Raw genomic sequence first — 15,927 nt, forward strand, 5'->3', positions numbered from 1 at the left:
TCTACCCACAAGCCATCTCTCTGATGAACAGCTGACTTCTGACTCCCAGTGCCAGGTTCAACGCCAGCAACACTGTTGCTAATCAGCACCTGTTCACTGGTTCCACTCATTAGTTATTATTTATTCATCATTCTCTATTGCAGAGCTGTTCATACTGTTCATATTGTAATATGATACTTATACAGTAACATAATGATATTTATTCCAGCAACCTTTGCATTGTGCTCCATAATTAAAATTATAACTATCATAATTATAATTTACTCCTGCATACATGCAGTATTGTCTCAACCTGTTTATATTATTTCTGTTTATAGTGTGTAAACATTGTTTGTTTTGTATGAGTAAGCGCATTGTGAGCAATACAATCCAAAGCATAATTCCTCGTACAGGGGGCTCAAATGTTTGGGCACCCCAGGTAAACATTTGTATTAATGTGCATTAAGATGCCAAGAAAAGATGGTAAAATCTCCAAAAGGCATCAAATGACAAATTAGACATTTGTATAATATGTCAAAAAGTTAGATTTTCTTTTCATCATTTACACTTGGGCAGTACAAGGTATTCACCATGCAGGGTGCCCAAACTTTTGCAGACGTCAGTCTTTTGTTTTCTGTTATTTTGAAAGCATGAATGATGGAAACAAAGTCAATTTTTTTGTGACATATGATACGAATGTCTAATCTGTCATTTGATGCCTTTTGGAGATTTTTCCTTCTTTTCTTGGCTTCTTTATGCACACTACTACAATTTTTTTACCTGGGGTGTCCAAACCTTTGATCACCATTGTATGTGTCCTCATACCTGGCAAATAAAGCTGAGTCGGATTCTGACGTAGTTTCTAAAATACTACATAGTATTATAAGAGAAACTACCCAACAATATAACAGTCTCCAAGTCCGTCTAAAAGGATTAGACCATTAAATACTTAGTTGTTTTGACATAACAGTTTCTAGAATGTGAGGATTTTTCTGCATTGAGTACTTTCATTTAAAAGTACATTTTCCTGATGATACATACTTTTACTCAACACTTCTAATGCAGGACTTTTACTTGTAACGGACGTTTTTTTACGCTGTGTGGTCTTTGTACTTTTGCTGAAGTAAAGGATCTGAATATTTCTTACGCCGACATCAGCTCTCTTAGCTTTTCCTGCATGCACACGCACACAGACACACACACACACACACACCCACCCCAAAACATGGTTGACTTCCAATCACATACCTGACTAGAGGCAGTTCAGAGACAGGCAGCGGCAGAGAGTTGGGATGCAGTACAGTGTCCTTCCACCTGAGACAGAGACAAAGACAGATTAAGAGCCAGTTGCTGAAAGGGATCACGTTTATATTGTGTTTAATCCGTTGCATTTAACTAGGCTTTACCACATCAGGCATTCAAATAAAAGTGACAGTATCCTGAAATATTGGATCCGGAGTACTGCAGTGATTCCACCTTCTGTTAAACACTTTTCTTTATTGCTCTGTAAACTCTGTCTCTTTGATATTTTTCAGTTTGTCTTGTTTTTGTTTTTTTATTATCCTTGCTTGTCAAAATGCAATCAATCAGGGAAAGTGAGGGATGGACTGCAGATGTTTCTGTTCTTCCTTTTAGCGAAGAAGAAAAAAAAAGGCATTTCGATTTGGTGAGGAAATGTGGAATCAACAGGATGAATGTTAAAATGTCAGGCGAGTCTTTCAGCACTTTTTTTGGATCAACACTCTTTAACCGATTGTTCCACCAGATTCTCTGTGGTTTTACCATGTGCCAAGCACTCCAGTGAATGCTAATTTCTTCTCAGCAGGGTATCCCGTGTTGAAAGGTTCCACATTACTGTAAAAGTGTATTATTGCTTGTTTCTTGCAAGTCATGCATGTGTACCATGAAGGATTTATTTCAATTCAATTTTATTTATAGTATCAATTCATAACAAGAGTTATCTCGAGACACTTCACAGATTACAGAGTAGGTCTAGACCACACTCCAGAATTTACAAGGGCCCAACAGTTCTAGTAGTTTCCTCCAGAGCAAGCAACAGTGCGACAGTGGCTGAAAGGATGGAATTGAAAGATCCAATGACCCTCAATCTGAGTCAGTTTGGATATACATTTTATACAATTTTTATATATATATGTATATATATATATATATATATTTCATTTTACCAGGCGGTAGGTTTAAAGTAGAGATGTACCAATACCCATACCAGAATCAGAAAAGCCTTGGATACTGTCTTAAATTCTGGCATTGGTACCGGCAAGTACTGGAGTTTATGCACCGATCCGATACCACGGGATTTAGCCCTGAAGAAAATCTAGGGTAACACTTTACTTGAAGGTAACGACATAACACTGACATGACACTGTCATAACTATGGCATGACTTGTCATAATCGGTATAAACAAGTCATACATGTTTATAATTTCTGTCATTCAGTTGGCTTTAAATTTCTTTGGAGTGTCCTTGTTAAGATAACTACACATTACAAAGGACGACGGTTTTTGGCATGACAAGTTCTCATTGTTTGGGTTGTTTTGATTATGACAACTTGACATTAATCAAAGTGATATTACCAGGAGTTGTCTTGGTCATGACGAGATGACATTAAATCTGTTCGGGATGTCTTTGTAATGTCAACTTGACATTACCCAGAATGACATTACCAGAGGATGTCTTTGACATGACAACTTGACATATTGTCATCCTGTTCAGTGTCAAGTTGTCTTAACAAGGACACTCCATAGAAATTTAATGTCAACTTGTCATGACAAAAACTGAATTACACTTAATGACATAAGTCATAAACGTTCATGACTTGTTTACAATGTTTAGGATACGTTCAAGACAGTGTCATGTCATAGTTATGATAGTGTCATAATGTCAACTGTTATGTCAATACCTCCAAGTAAAGTGTTACCAAATCTAGTTTATTGTTATTCTTTTTCCACTGTGGACTGACTGTCAAACTATTTAATAACATTAACCCTCATGTTGTCCTCGGGTCAAATTGACCCATTTTCCTATATCAATGTTCTTTTTAATTACCCAAAATAACATGATTGATTCCACACAACACTCTTTGGGGTGATTTTGATGGGTAATGTTGGGGCGTCTTATTCAATTTTACAGCATTTGAAAAAATTTGAAGTGGTTTTGAAATAGTATTGAGTAAGACATATCCCAGTCTGTGATTATCCATCAACATAGTTTCCTTTAATTTTAGTCTAAATAATTCATAATTTCTGCTTTTCTAAATCAAACATTTGGTACAATTTCCTATAAAAGGGATTTATTGACCATAAATTCAGAAAACAACTGTAAAATTAAAGTTAATAAGTTAGTGTTATGTCAAAAAAAGTGACAAATATTGGAAAAAAAAGCATCAAAAGTGGTGGGAAAAGAAGACAAACGTGTAAGAAAAAGTTAACATCAATAAAAAGCGTCAACAACATTTTTGATTTTGAAGACAACAGGAGTGTTAAGTTCTGTGGTGTTCATTGTTTGTGTTTGTTCATGTTTCACAAAGAGTTTAACCTGAGCCAGGCCGTACAACAAAGATTGAAATCCTATCACGTGCATACAGGGATCGTAGGATACAGATGTTAAAACATATCAAAATATATAACGCACCAACAGCGGATTGGTACTCAGAAGCGGCTGATGCGCAAGTTCAGGATATTCAGTTACCGCAATTGGTATCGAGAAGCAACAAATGGTATCGGACAATCTTTAGTTTAAAGCCTGCTAAATGATTATGTTGGTTAAATGATTAGGTACCAAAACTACTTAGTTAAGGTCATAAAAGGATCATGGTTTGGGTTGAAATTAGAAATGATTTACCTTGACATTCGTAAAGCAGAGTATAAAACTGGCCCCGGTTGCAGTTGGGTCATGGTCATGTGCTTTGGGTTGGGTATAGACGCTATTTTACTTCCTAACGGTTATGTACGTGACACTATACATGACATTTGTCGCATGTATGTTTAACATTAAAAGTTAAAAATGGCAACATTTATCTTAGTAGCTTAATATTTTATGCCCTTAAAATGTATGCATAAAGCTTTAGGCAGCCCTACCCTTTATTGTAGGCCCATTTTAATATGCAACTTAATTTGATACAGTATGTGCATTAGGGTACCCTGCTCCGTCTCTCTCTCACTTAAGGGGTTCTTTGGCTTAAAAACGTTGACGACCACTGGCATAGGGAGTCAAGACATATCTGCCTGGGTCTGAAATTAAAAAAAAATGAAAGTCTCCACCAATGGTGTGTATTTTGGGCTTCCATTAGATTTGTACATGAGATACACCTGATGGATATGCTAATTTTAGCTCTGGTTGGTGTTATAAAGACATGCTATTGGACTAATAAACGGTTACTATTCTTTGGTAGTCCGGGGTTATCATTGTTATAGGTAGCACCAGCTGATTCTGGGCATTCACGCTTCAGTTTGTCCTATCAGAATTGGCATGAAATTCCATGAGCCAATCACATCATTGCATCCCTTGCTTTAAAGATCAGTTCTCCTCCCTGCCGCTGTTCGCATTTCAGGCAAATCGAGCAACCCTCCTCCACTATATTTACCTTTAGTCCTCATCATCATCATCATCATCATCATCATCATCATCATCATCATCATCATCAACATCATCAACAGCACCCAGGGTTGAACACCCACTCTCATAACATACCGGCCAGTGTCTGGACTCATCAGTGGGATTCTCATGGCTTCTCTACTCCCTTTTTTTTTATTATTTAATTTGCGATGGAGTCCGATCGCCAAAGACTCAATAATAAGACAATTTTACCTTGTGGGTTATGTGATAAAAAAACCTAGTTGCAACTTTCAACGAAGTACGATTGAAATAAGGTTGGTGAGACATGAGGCCAAACAATGAGTTGGAGTTGGAGGATGTTAAAATGCTCTGTAACGCTGGGGGAACTGCATAATCAGGTGAGACTCAGGCTATAAGTGGGTTCATCACTATTACATTACACATCATGACATTCAAGCCATTGGTAATATAAAAATATTGATGAGAGCATCTTTATGGTAACGTGAGTCAATTATCCACAACAGAATAATAAAAAAAACACTTGAAACAAAAGGAAAAATTATGTGAATACATAACAGCTTGGAAAAAAATTCAATATAATTAGCTTTTTTTTGTGTACTAATGATTAAATATGATCCTAAAATAATGAACTATGCTTTAAGTAAAAATGCAAAGTGATTGGGTGCTACTGTATCTACAGAGACTACACAATACCACAGACAATCCATGAGTGTGTGTTGAGTACAGTGTGTGTGTTTGTGTTAGCAAACTACATTTAGGCCATAATTTGTGTCCTACACAAAAGGTTAATCACAGCGTGGACTGGAAAGACAGTTGATGCACCGGAGGACAGTGTGTTCTGTCTGTCTGCCAATGACAGTGACACAAATAACAACGACAGAATTTTAATCCTGTCTCACCACGCTTCCTGCCCTGAGACTTAGCCCGGTTGGGCCATTCCATGCACATTATCAAATGATTGTTTTTTTAATTAGCCTTTTTTGTTTATTTGGGTTATGTGATGCTGTCAGTGTGCCCATTAGCATCACAGGATACCAGTGTTGCAGTACTTGACCACAGACCACTTTTTAAAAGTGTCGTCTCGGAATCAATCGCAATTTTTGTTCTGTCTTGTCACTGTCTTCAAAAATAAGGACTCTGGATTTTACTTCAAGACCAGTCAAGACCACAACTGCAGGGACATCACCAAATTGCCGGTGCAACTTCTCAAAGTTTTGTTCTTATCTCTGTCTCAACTCCTCAATGTCTTGGTTTTGTCTTGGTCTCAACCCCTCTTAGTCTATGTCTTGTCTCAACTCCTCAAAGTCTTGGTCTTGTCTCTGTCTCAACTCCTCAAAGTCTTGGTCTTGTCTCTGTCTCAAAACCTCAAACTATCGTTCTTGTCCCTGTCTCAATTTTCCAACGTCTTGGTCTTGTCTCTGTCTCAACCCCTCGACGTCTTGGTCTTGTCTCTGTCTCAACCCCTCAAAGTCTTGGTCTTGTCTCTGTCTCAACCCCTTAAAGGCTTGGTCTTGTCTCAGCCCGTCAAAGTCTTGGTCTTGTCTCTGTATCAACCCCTCAAAGGCTTAGTCTTGTCTCAACTCCTCAAAGTCTTGGTCTTGTCTCAGCCCGTCAAAGTCTTGGTCTTGTCTCTGTCTCAACCCCTCAAAGTTTTGGTCTTGATTCTTTCTCAACCCCTTAACGTCTTGGTCTTGTCTCTGTCTCAACCCCTTAACGTCTTGGTCTTGTCTCTGTCTCAACCCCTTAATGTCTTGGTCTTGTCTCTGTTCAGTTCTGACCTGCAGCCCTTTGCTGCATGTCATTCTCCTTCTTACTCTCTCCTTTCATGTCTAAAGCGGACCTGTCAGAAATAAAGGCAAAAACCCACCTGTTCACAACAATCCTTGCTAGCACTTACTGTTCTTATGTTTAATTTTTTTCAAGTAAAAAAAGCTCCTTTATAGCTATATAGCTTAGTATTATGTATGTACATAATTCTGATCATATTGATTGTTTTTTGTTTTGGTCTTTTTCTTTGGATTATTGTACATTTTGTCATTTGTCAGCATTGTTATTGTTACTTTTAATATAACCATTGTTATTATTACTATTTTTTAGTTATTTTATCTTTAAAAGCCTCCCATAGATGTTGAAAATTAACATGTGTGCTCAAGCACTTAAGCATTTCAACTGGTTAGTCCAATGTAATTGTGATGTCCATGCCAAATGAAAATCTAATAATAATAATACTTGGATTGAGTGCGCTTATTTTAAGTGGTTTTGGACAATAGTGTCTGCCAAATTAATATAATGCACTGTAATAAGTGGTCCATTGTGAGAATTCTGTGCACAGGTGTATTCAATAAGATAATGTTTCATTAATTGTTACAGAGACAGCTTCCCTCGATGGTTATAAGTAAGGGCTTTGGGATGAACAATTGTATTTTTAAATCCTAAAGAAAGGTTCTGGACTCTAACTCGAGTCGCTAGTCTCTGGACTTGTGACTCAACTTTAACTCGCGCAGTAATGACTTTCACTTGAACTTGAGGGCACGTGAAATAGGACTTGAAAGCTGGATGAAGTTTCTCGAGTCACTATTTCACTAGACCCCAATGAAAATGAAGGGTAGCCCTCAATGGGCCCAGAGTTTTAAATAAAGGTTTGACATTAAATTAACTATTTATTTGACTTGTGACTCGACTCAAACTCTGACTGAAATCGGGAGTCTTCTGCTGGGACTGGGACTTGGACACCAACACTGGGGGCACAAGACTTGACTAGGACTCGACAGTTGATGACTCTACCTCCTACAGTGGAATAGTGACCACTGCTCACATTACACTTACTTTCCTGACCAAAGCAGAGTTTCAGCTGGACCAAACAACTCTCTAACTTTTCTTTTCTCTCTATCTGTCTCTCACCTCACAGCATCAATTCCTAATCCCCCCTCCCCTCCCTCTCTCACACTGTGGCCCTCCTGCAGCTCACATTCCCTGGACTAATCTCCGCCGGTTCAATGTTGTTCAATTAGATTCCAGTTGACATGCATTGGAAGTAGGCACTCCTCCTCGTAATTCAGCCCTCTTTATAGCCAATCTATTTTTTAATAAAGGTTCAGAGGAAAACATTAAAGTATTGATCTTTATTTATCGACCTCGGCCCAAAGCATAGTTAAAGCTGACACAAATCAATCAAAATAAATTTAAAATGATGATAGCACATAGGAGGAGCCTTGGCCGCCTGTTTCGGGGAGTAATTAGGGGGCTAGGCAGAGGGAACCCAAGGCAATAAGAGTAACCGTAACACACACGCACACACACATTCACGCTCACGCACACACACACACACACACACACACACACAAACACAGCAACGGAGCGAAAATGCTGGACTGTTTAGCAAGCTACGGATTAGAAATTTGTTTTGTATTAAATGAGACAACTAAGAGGCAAGGTTAATGAAAGGGCACAGCACTTTGGGGCCAGAGTAATCCACTGAAACCCGCTCATCACTGAATCTTATGTGCAGCCCACACACAAACACACATACACACACCAGATACACACACATACACAACCCCATGAGGCAGCCTCCAGGACATCCTCTGCTTAGCAAAAACAATGGGCATTAATTTTAAAAAGTGAGTGAAAAAGGGCTGCTTGATGGTGTGTGTGTGTGTGTGTGTGTGTCGGTGTCGGTGTGTGTGTGTGTGTGTGTGTGTGTGTGTGTGTGTGTGACAGAGTCAACTAGCGCAAAGTGCACTGTGTACTGATTTTAATCTGCCTGATGATGTCCGCTGAGCAGAGGTGTCACACAGTGCGAAGGTGCACAGAAGGGACATAACTGCGCACTGAGCAAAACAGCAGGGCGTTCCCTTTCTTGCATGAACAGCCTGTCCCCTAGTTTGTGGCAAATCAACTTGCAACTCCAGGCCGGCAAGCCGCCGTCTGAAGTTAGGAAATATTGCGTGATATCAGGTCTCGCAATTTAACGAACTGCTTCCCAAAACCGGCTAACAAGGTAGCAATGATGTTTTTCACACTTTCGTCATGGCTGAGCCGGCAAAAAAGAAGCAGAAAGCTAGGAAAGCATTGTTGGAGGAAGAGAGAAAGAGGAAACGGAAGACTGACCGAGGGAGGAGTTAGACACAAGTAATGACATACATAGGAACTACCAAATGTCTATAACAAAGCTGTAGAGGCCCACCCCCCTACAGCTTTGGAATAGACATAGTGAATATATAGAGAATCTTGCATGCAAAAAGCGAAGAAATGGCAAAAAACAGCATAGCGCCCCTTTAAGTTTGACTCATCAGAGAGAAGTTGACTGAAATGCAGTGTTGATGTAACTGTTCAATCTCCAGGAGCTGACAGATCCATGTGATATGTTCATCCAATCAGGTACAGCCCAACACATTCTCACTCCCATCTCGTAAAATACAGGCAACAGGTGTCTTTGTCGGTGTTATTGACACTAAAAGTCTCCTTTAGCGTCATGTAACAAGCTTCAGCTTCAGCTTGGTCAGGACTATTGGCGTCCCTTTTGTTAAGGGAAATGGTCCCTGGAAATGGTCCCTGGGTGGGCTTACGGTTCCGTGACATGCGGGAAAAACGGGATGGTTAAGGACACACGCAAGACATGAACCCCGCTTTCTTGGGTGAAAGTCCTGTGTTTGATCCATCCACCCTTCCGACCAACCTTCCTATGTGGCAGTTCCCCCTTGCATACTACTCTCTAAACCCCGTCTAGAAGCTACTCCCCCCGGTACACACGCCGAAGGGCGTTTTTTCCATCGCATCAAACGCTGACAGCCACTGTCCGTATTTTACGCGTTTGGATTGAGAACGGGTTGTGCAGCCATCGCGGTTGTAGGAGGATGGAGCTTGTTGTTTTTGCTTGTCAGTGGTCAGTGAAGAGAAACTGATAACTGCTAGTGGCAAGCCCGCCAAGCGTCCAACGCTGGGAAGCGGGGCAAACCCCTCTGTGAAAAACAAGGCATATTTAGCCATGCACCGTAATACTTTATCCCAATGACCAAATCATAATGTTGTCATTGTTCCCTACCATCAAACTAAATTCAATGTAGGGGGTTAATTTTTCTTTAACAGGATTTCCGCAGCGTCATCAAAATTTTAGGCCTTAATCCGCCCATATTATGCTGATTTATAATTGTATTTCATACATTCCTTGTTTCAGTTCAACCTAATTACAACATTTCTTCTTTTGATTTCAACATTGTTTTGTTAGATCGTTTGTTCATTCATTCATTCATTCATACAGTAGGCTAGGCTAGTGTTTTAGGGGGGAACTAGCCAGCTAGCAAACTGCACACGATGGCAGACAATGCTAATACTGTCAACCTGATTTTGGCGAAGCCATCTGAAAGTCTGAGTAGAAACTTACAATAAAAAAGCAGGACGGATCAACACCTAAGATTGATTTAGTGCAAAAGACAGGGCAAAGTAACAGGCCACGCCTCTTGATGAAACCGTCTCACAGATATTATAAATTATATTATTATTAGTAGTATAAATGAATGGACAATTTTTGTGCTGAAGCCCGAAAATGAGCATCCCCTCTTTGAAAGACCAGCAGCCACTACTGATTTCAAACTGGTCTTAATTTTCCTTAGTCAATGAAACGCAGCCTATAATGCTCATTGAAAGGTTTTAGAATGTTGTTTATTTTTTCTGTGGTGTTGTAGTTATTTCTGTCGCTAGTCCAAATCTAATTCTCTGTATTACAACTACAAATGAGACCAATGTGCAACTTGTATTGCAGCCAATCTACACACAAATCCTTTAATGCCAATGAGGACATAAGGGAAGTGTTTCAGTCAATGTTTCAGCACGTTGACATGTGAATTTTTTTTTATGTTGTTATATACCTAGGTCTCAATTTTCATTCATAGTGATCTTAAAAATGTCTTAAAAGGTTTTGAATTTGACTTGGTGAAACCTGTACAATCTCTATTCAAAAGTAGTTTAAAGCCATTATCTGTTTAATTCTCTTACCAACCAGCTCTGGAGCTCTGCAGTGAACCCAGACACCCTGCAGCCCTTCATGACTAACACCGTAACTTGTTTACCTCAAAAGCCTCCATTCATCATGCTACTTTAACTTGGTATCCCTTCCTTTATCCACAAAAAAAAACCTTTCGATGTTCTTTGCCAACAAAACCACCGCCGAGCCAGCCATTTCAGCCTGGGCGAGATATTAATGAGTTTACAAGGACCTTCCCGGTCTAATTATGTCGAGCAACTGCTGTCTCTTACTGGGCCACGGCTCCCGGGGGAGAACACAAATCTACCAGGCAAGCAAAACTCGCCTACTTTTGACAAAACACTCGACATGCAAGGATACAAATAACGCCGGCCATCCTTCATTACCACCGCTGCGATGTTCGCCGCCGAGATTAATATCACCGCCCGACATCGCCACCCCAAATTTAACCTGAAAAATACCTGACTTTGGCATTAAGACAGCAGCTATTAGCGAGGGGGAGGGTTGTCGAGGCACAGAGAGGAAACTCAGCATCCTCCAGGGGAGATTTTCCAAGAGTGTTCCCAATACTGTAAGTACAATTACACTGATTGGATGTGACCTTTGTCTAGACTGAACTATTTCACATGTTCATGAAAGTTTCTCCACTGTGCTGACATTTGAACAGTGACACTGACATCACAAACCAAAAACCACCATCCATCTCTTCACAGAAAAGGTTGGATATGTGGGCCACTGTGTATCTGAATTATTTATTTTTTTAGGTTTTGCATGGTTTTGAGACGGTTCCTCTGTGAGTGATTGGAGATTTCATTTAGATCATTAAGGGTGCTTTCACACCTGCCATTTGTTTGTCCTACTGGTGCTGTTTGTTTTGGCAGGTGAGAACATGGCAAACAAACTCTGGTGCACGCCAAAAGCAGACACAACAAGCGTACTGAGACCGGCTTGAAGAGGTGATCTCAGTACGCCGTCAATCAAACTCTGGAGCGGTTCGTTTGCGGTGATAACATGATCAGACCTCAAACCTATTGATACTCCGAATGTCTGAGCTAATGTCTCCTGTAGTCAGGTAGCTTAGCAATCTGAGCTAATTTATCCTGTAGTCAGGTAGCTTAGCAGTCTCAGCTAATGTCTCTTTTAGTCAAGTAGCTTAGCAGTTTGAGCTATTGTCTCCTGTAGTCAGGTAGCTTAGCAGTCTAAGCTAATGTCTCCTGTAGTCAGGTGTGTTTAGCAGTCTGAGATAATGTCTACTCTTTTGTAGTCAGGTGTGTTTAGCAATCTGCAATGCAGCACAGCAGCAAACTGTAGCAGCGTGCAGTGTTTCTCTTACTACAGAAGTATACTGCGGTTAAGCTCGTTGTCTGTCACTCGCATCTCCGTGGTCAAACCAGCTGCCACTAAAGTTGGAGACCGACACTGGCAGAGCGAAGTCTGAGAGAGAGAGCAAGCATTTACAGTGGTGAGGAAAAACATGCCATAAACCTTGGGTACATATATAATATTTATATATATATATATTTCTAATTCAATCAAAAAAAATGACAACAAAAAATGCATGTAAGTACTAAGAGACAGATTAAAAACTTGTTACTTTAAGTCTTTTTAATGAGATAGGGTAAAAGAATATAGCATATCAACAGCCTTGTCCTTTAATATTGACCAATCTGGGCCTCTATGGCCAGGGGCCCATTCTCTCATTGATACTGACAAAAAATCTTCCTTGCACAAGAAAACTCTGCATGCAGAGCTACGAAAAGCATCTTCTGATCTTCTGACTATTCACATGTTTGACCTGTTTGTCCCCCATCTCTGCATCTTACTTCCATACAGTGATGTTATTGCAGTTGAAATGATGGCCACAGCTATGACAATAAAAGCCCCAAATTCCTAATAAGTGTGTTTGACCATGAGTCATTCCAACTGAGTAAAAGTTCGACCAAAGTTTGAACGGAAGGAACTGAAGTGCCGCAACTTGTTCCACTTTTGCCAACAGTCGACCATCATTGAAATGTAGCTCTGAGGACCAAATGACATCACCTCCATACCTTATGCAAATATCCCGTAGGATCCATTACACAGCAGGAGAGATAAGTGCGTCCAGAACGGAGCAAGGCCCACTCATACTCACAGCTAACCTCTTGTACAGTATATTTTCACTTACATACACACACACACACACACACACACACACACATTCAGTGGGTAGTGCATTAAGCAAACGTTTTCTTTTATACACACACACACACACACACACACACACACACACACACACACACACACACACACTTATCTCTCCCCCTCTAACACAGAAATAAGACACTTGACACTGCAGCGATGGCAGTGACACTGTGCATGGTGGAGGTGATGGAGTATAATGGCCTTTTAAATTTGTATTCACAGAGGAATAGAGATAGAGGAAAACAGAAAGAGAGGTTAGCATTAAGCTAACTCTGACTTCATCTGCACTTATAGGTTGTATTTACATTTAACCAAAGGGTGGCAATGGTTTAAAGTGGGTCCAGCACTTTCAGTTTTCCTTTTATAAGGTGCCATATATTTAGCATTTTAACAGGACACTATATATCTATACTATGGTTATTTTTTCCCGTGTGGCACACCCCGCCGCAGCCTAAACACGCTATCCCCGTTTAAAATGGATGGAAAGGACATGAGTTTTGGCCGAAGCGTAGGACGGTCCCCGCGGTCAGACAGCCCGCGGGGGCCGTCCTACGCCTAAAACACATTTCCTCGTTTCATCGCATGATTTCCTCTCGTCGCTCCCGTGCTGCCTCGGTGGCGTGTGAAAGAGAGGCAAGAGGAGGAGTCAGGGAGGCAATTTGTGTTGCCTTCCCGCCGACCTGCAAATTGTTGGTTTTCTGAGTCCAAATTTCAAATTTGAAATTACTCAAGACCGCTTATGATGTTTCTTTGGCAGAGACGCTGATGGTAACTAAGCAACCAATATGCATCTTCAACCGCGCGAAAGATTAAAAACAATACCGCGAAAATCCGAGCGGTCATAATGACCGTGTATGGCCGAAATAGGTAAAAGTGATTTTATTTTCTGTGCCTAGTGTGTAATGTATATTAAAACTATTTTTAATTAAAATATAGAGCCTTTTAGGAAAAGTCAGGTACCAGCAGGATTGTATTTTTTTATCCAGCAAAGTTATTACATAAATAAATTTCAAAACGGTCAAAATGACCGTCATGGCCGTTCTAGTGTGAAGGGCTAGGGGATGGGGGGGTGGAGTTACATTTTGACCACTGGGAAAAAATTTAAATAATTAATCAGAGGCATGGATATGTAGATCAGAAAGGGGGAAATCCCGAGCATGTGTTGGAATGAGTTGTGCTGTTCCTGGCATAAAAGTGCAGGCATGCTCATTTGTTTGAACCAAGTTATCACAGATGAATTTAATGATGATTTGGTGATGCACTGAAGTTTAAAAAAAAAACAAAAAAAAAACTGCTACACGCAGCACCTTTATCTTTAAACAACATCAACTCTTCCGCCCCCACGACTAGTGATGATAAAAAAGAGGTGGTTGAGAGAGGGGTCAGCGCCGGCCACTCTGTTTTTTTCTTCTTCTCACGCCTCAATAATAGATGTTTTAAAGTTTAAGTGCTGCCAGAGGGCTGCTAGCCCTGCTGTTCATTAAGTCAGCCACCGCCATGGAGCAGCATTTACATCGACAGTGCTCTGTCGGAGCAATTACATCTACTCTAAAGTGCTGGATAACCGGAAGAAGAGAGGAGAGGAGAGGAGAGGAGAGGAGAGGAGAGGAGAGGAGAGGAGAAATGAAAAGAACTCTGGAGAAGCCAGGTTGAAAAATAAGAATAAAGCGGTGGAAGAAGATCTGGATATTCAGATCATGTACTTAAGTGAAAGTACTGATACTATACTGCAAGAACACTCTGTTACGTTAAGAAAAGCAGTCCTGCCTTTAAAAAAGTTACTTGATTAAAAGTATGTAAGTATCATCAGGAAACTGTACTAAGTATTAAAAAAGTACTCAATGCAAAAACATCCTCCCCATGGAGAAAATGGAAACGATCCGAACAGTTCTGAGTGCAATGCTCTAATCATATCAGCTGGACTTGTAGGTCTCTATATAGTTGGGTAGTTTAATTTATAATTAAACATTGTATTTTATGCACAACTTGTGTTTTGTGTGCCACAATCTTAATTTGTAAAGTAACTGAAGCTGTCAGTTTAATGTAGTGGAATAAAAAGTACAGTATTTCACTCTGAAATGTAGCAGAGTAGAAGTAGAAAGTGGCACAAAAAGAAAGAAAGACTCAAGTATAGTACAAGTTCCTCAACATTTGAACTTGAATCAATGTACTTAGTTACATTTCCCCACTGGAGAGACAGAACAGAACAAGCAACTTGTATCATACACACACACACACACACACACACACACACGTAACAACATTAAAGGTGGGATACCAACATGGAAAACGACAGCGGCTACATTCGTTGCCACACAACCCGTTGCTTATGTAGCCCCGACGGGGGAGTCGGGGAGGATATAGCCCTCGGCGACATATGCGTTCCATCATGCCTGTCACAACAACACATTTCATCTGCTAAATACGCTCTACCAGACAGCAAATCCGCCAGAACGCTATGAGCAACTCAAATTTCTTTACAGATGAAGTGAGGTCTTAAAAAGACATCCAGAGGTAGACGGCAGACAATGGCGATAGATAACGGCAGTACGGTTAGGAACACTTCTTTCACTTGTAATCCCTTTTGGTAACTATTTATAAGCTAGGAAACCGGATGCAAAGATCTGTGACTGCACGCAGGAAGGGGGGGGGGGTAAATCTTATGTATCCTTTTAAGTTGCTGTTCCTTTATTGGTATACTAATTTTCTAGGCCAGTGCTTTCCAATTTTATGTTTTGTGTGTGTGTGTGTGTGTGTGTGTGTGTGTGTGTCGAGGGGGAATTGTGAATAAAGCAATGTGGACGTGTGTTATGAGCAGTTCAAGTGATTTTTCCTTCTTGGATGTTTATTTGAGTAAAAGTCAGAAGAAGTCAATGTGATTGCATGTCATGTGGCTTTGATAGTTTTTCTAACCCTAGATGACAAAATAGCACCTTTCACTTTGCGAAGACTTCACCAGTCAATCTGAGTTTTCTGTTGCACGACTAAAACAACATTTAAACGCACACACGTTCCCCCAAAACAAGTTCTTTGGCCAACCGACAACACTCCTACTCAAAAAGAGATATTACAGTATTTCATTTAAGACATTTATTATACATTTTATTCATAATACACTACTTTTGTGAACCTATGACTTTGTCCAACCCATTTCAAGCTCCAAAACAACTCGTCCACATGAGTAAAGG

This window comes from Etheostoma spectabile, chromosome 10 (genome assembly GCF_008692095.1).
Source record: "Etheostoma spectabile isolate EspeVRDwgs_2016 chromosome 10, UIUC_Espe_1.0, whole genome shotgun sequence".
In the NCBI taxonomy this organism is placed as follows: domain Eukaryota; kingdom Metazoa; phylum Chordata; class Actinopteri; order Perciformes; family Percidae; genus Etheostoma; species Etheostoma spectabile.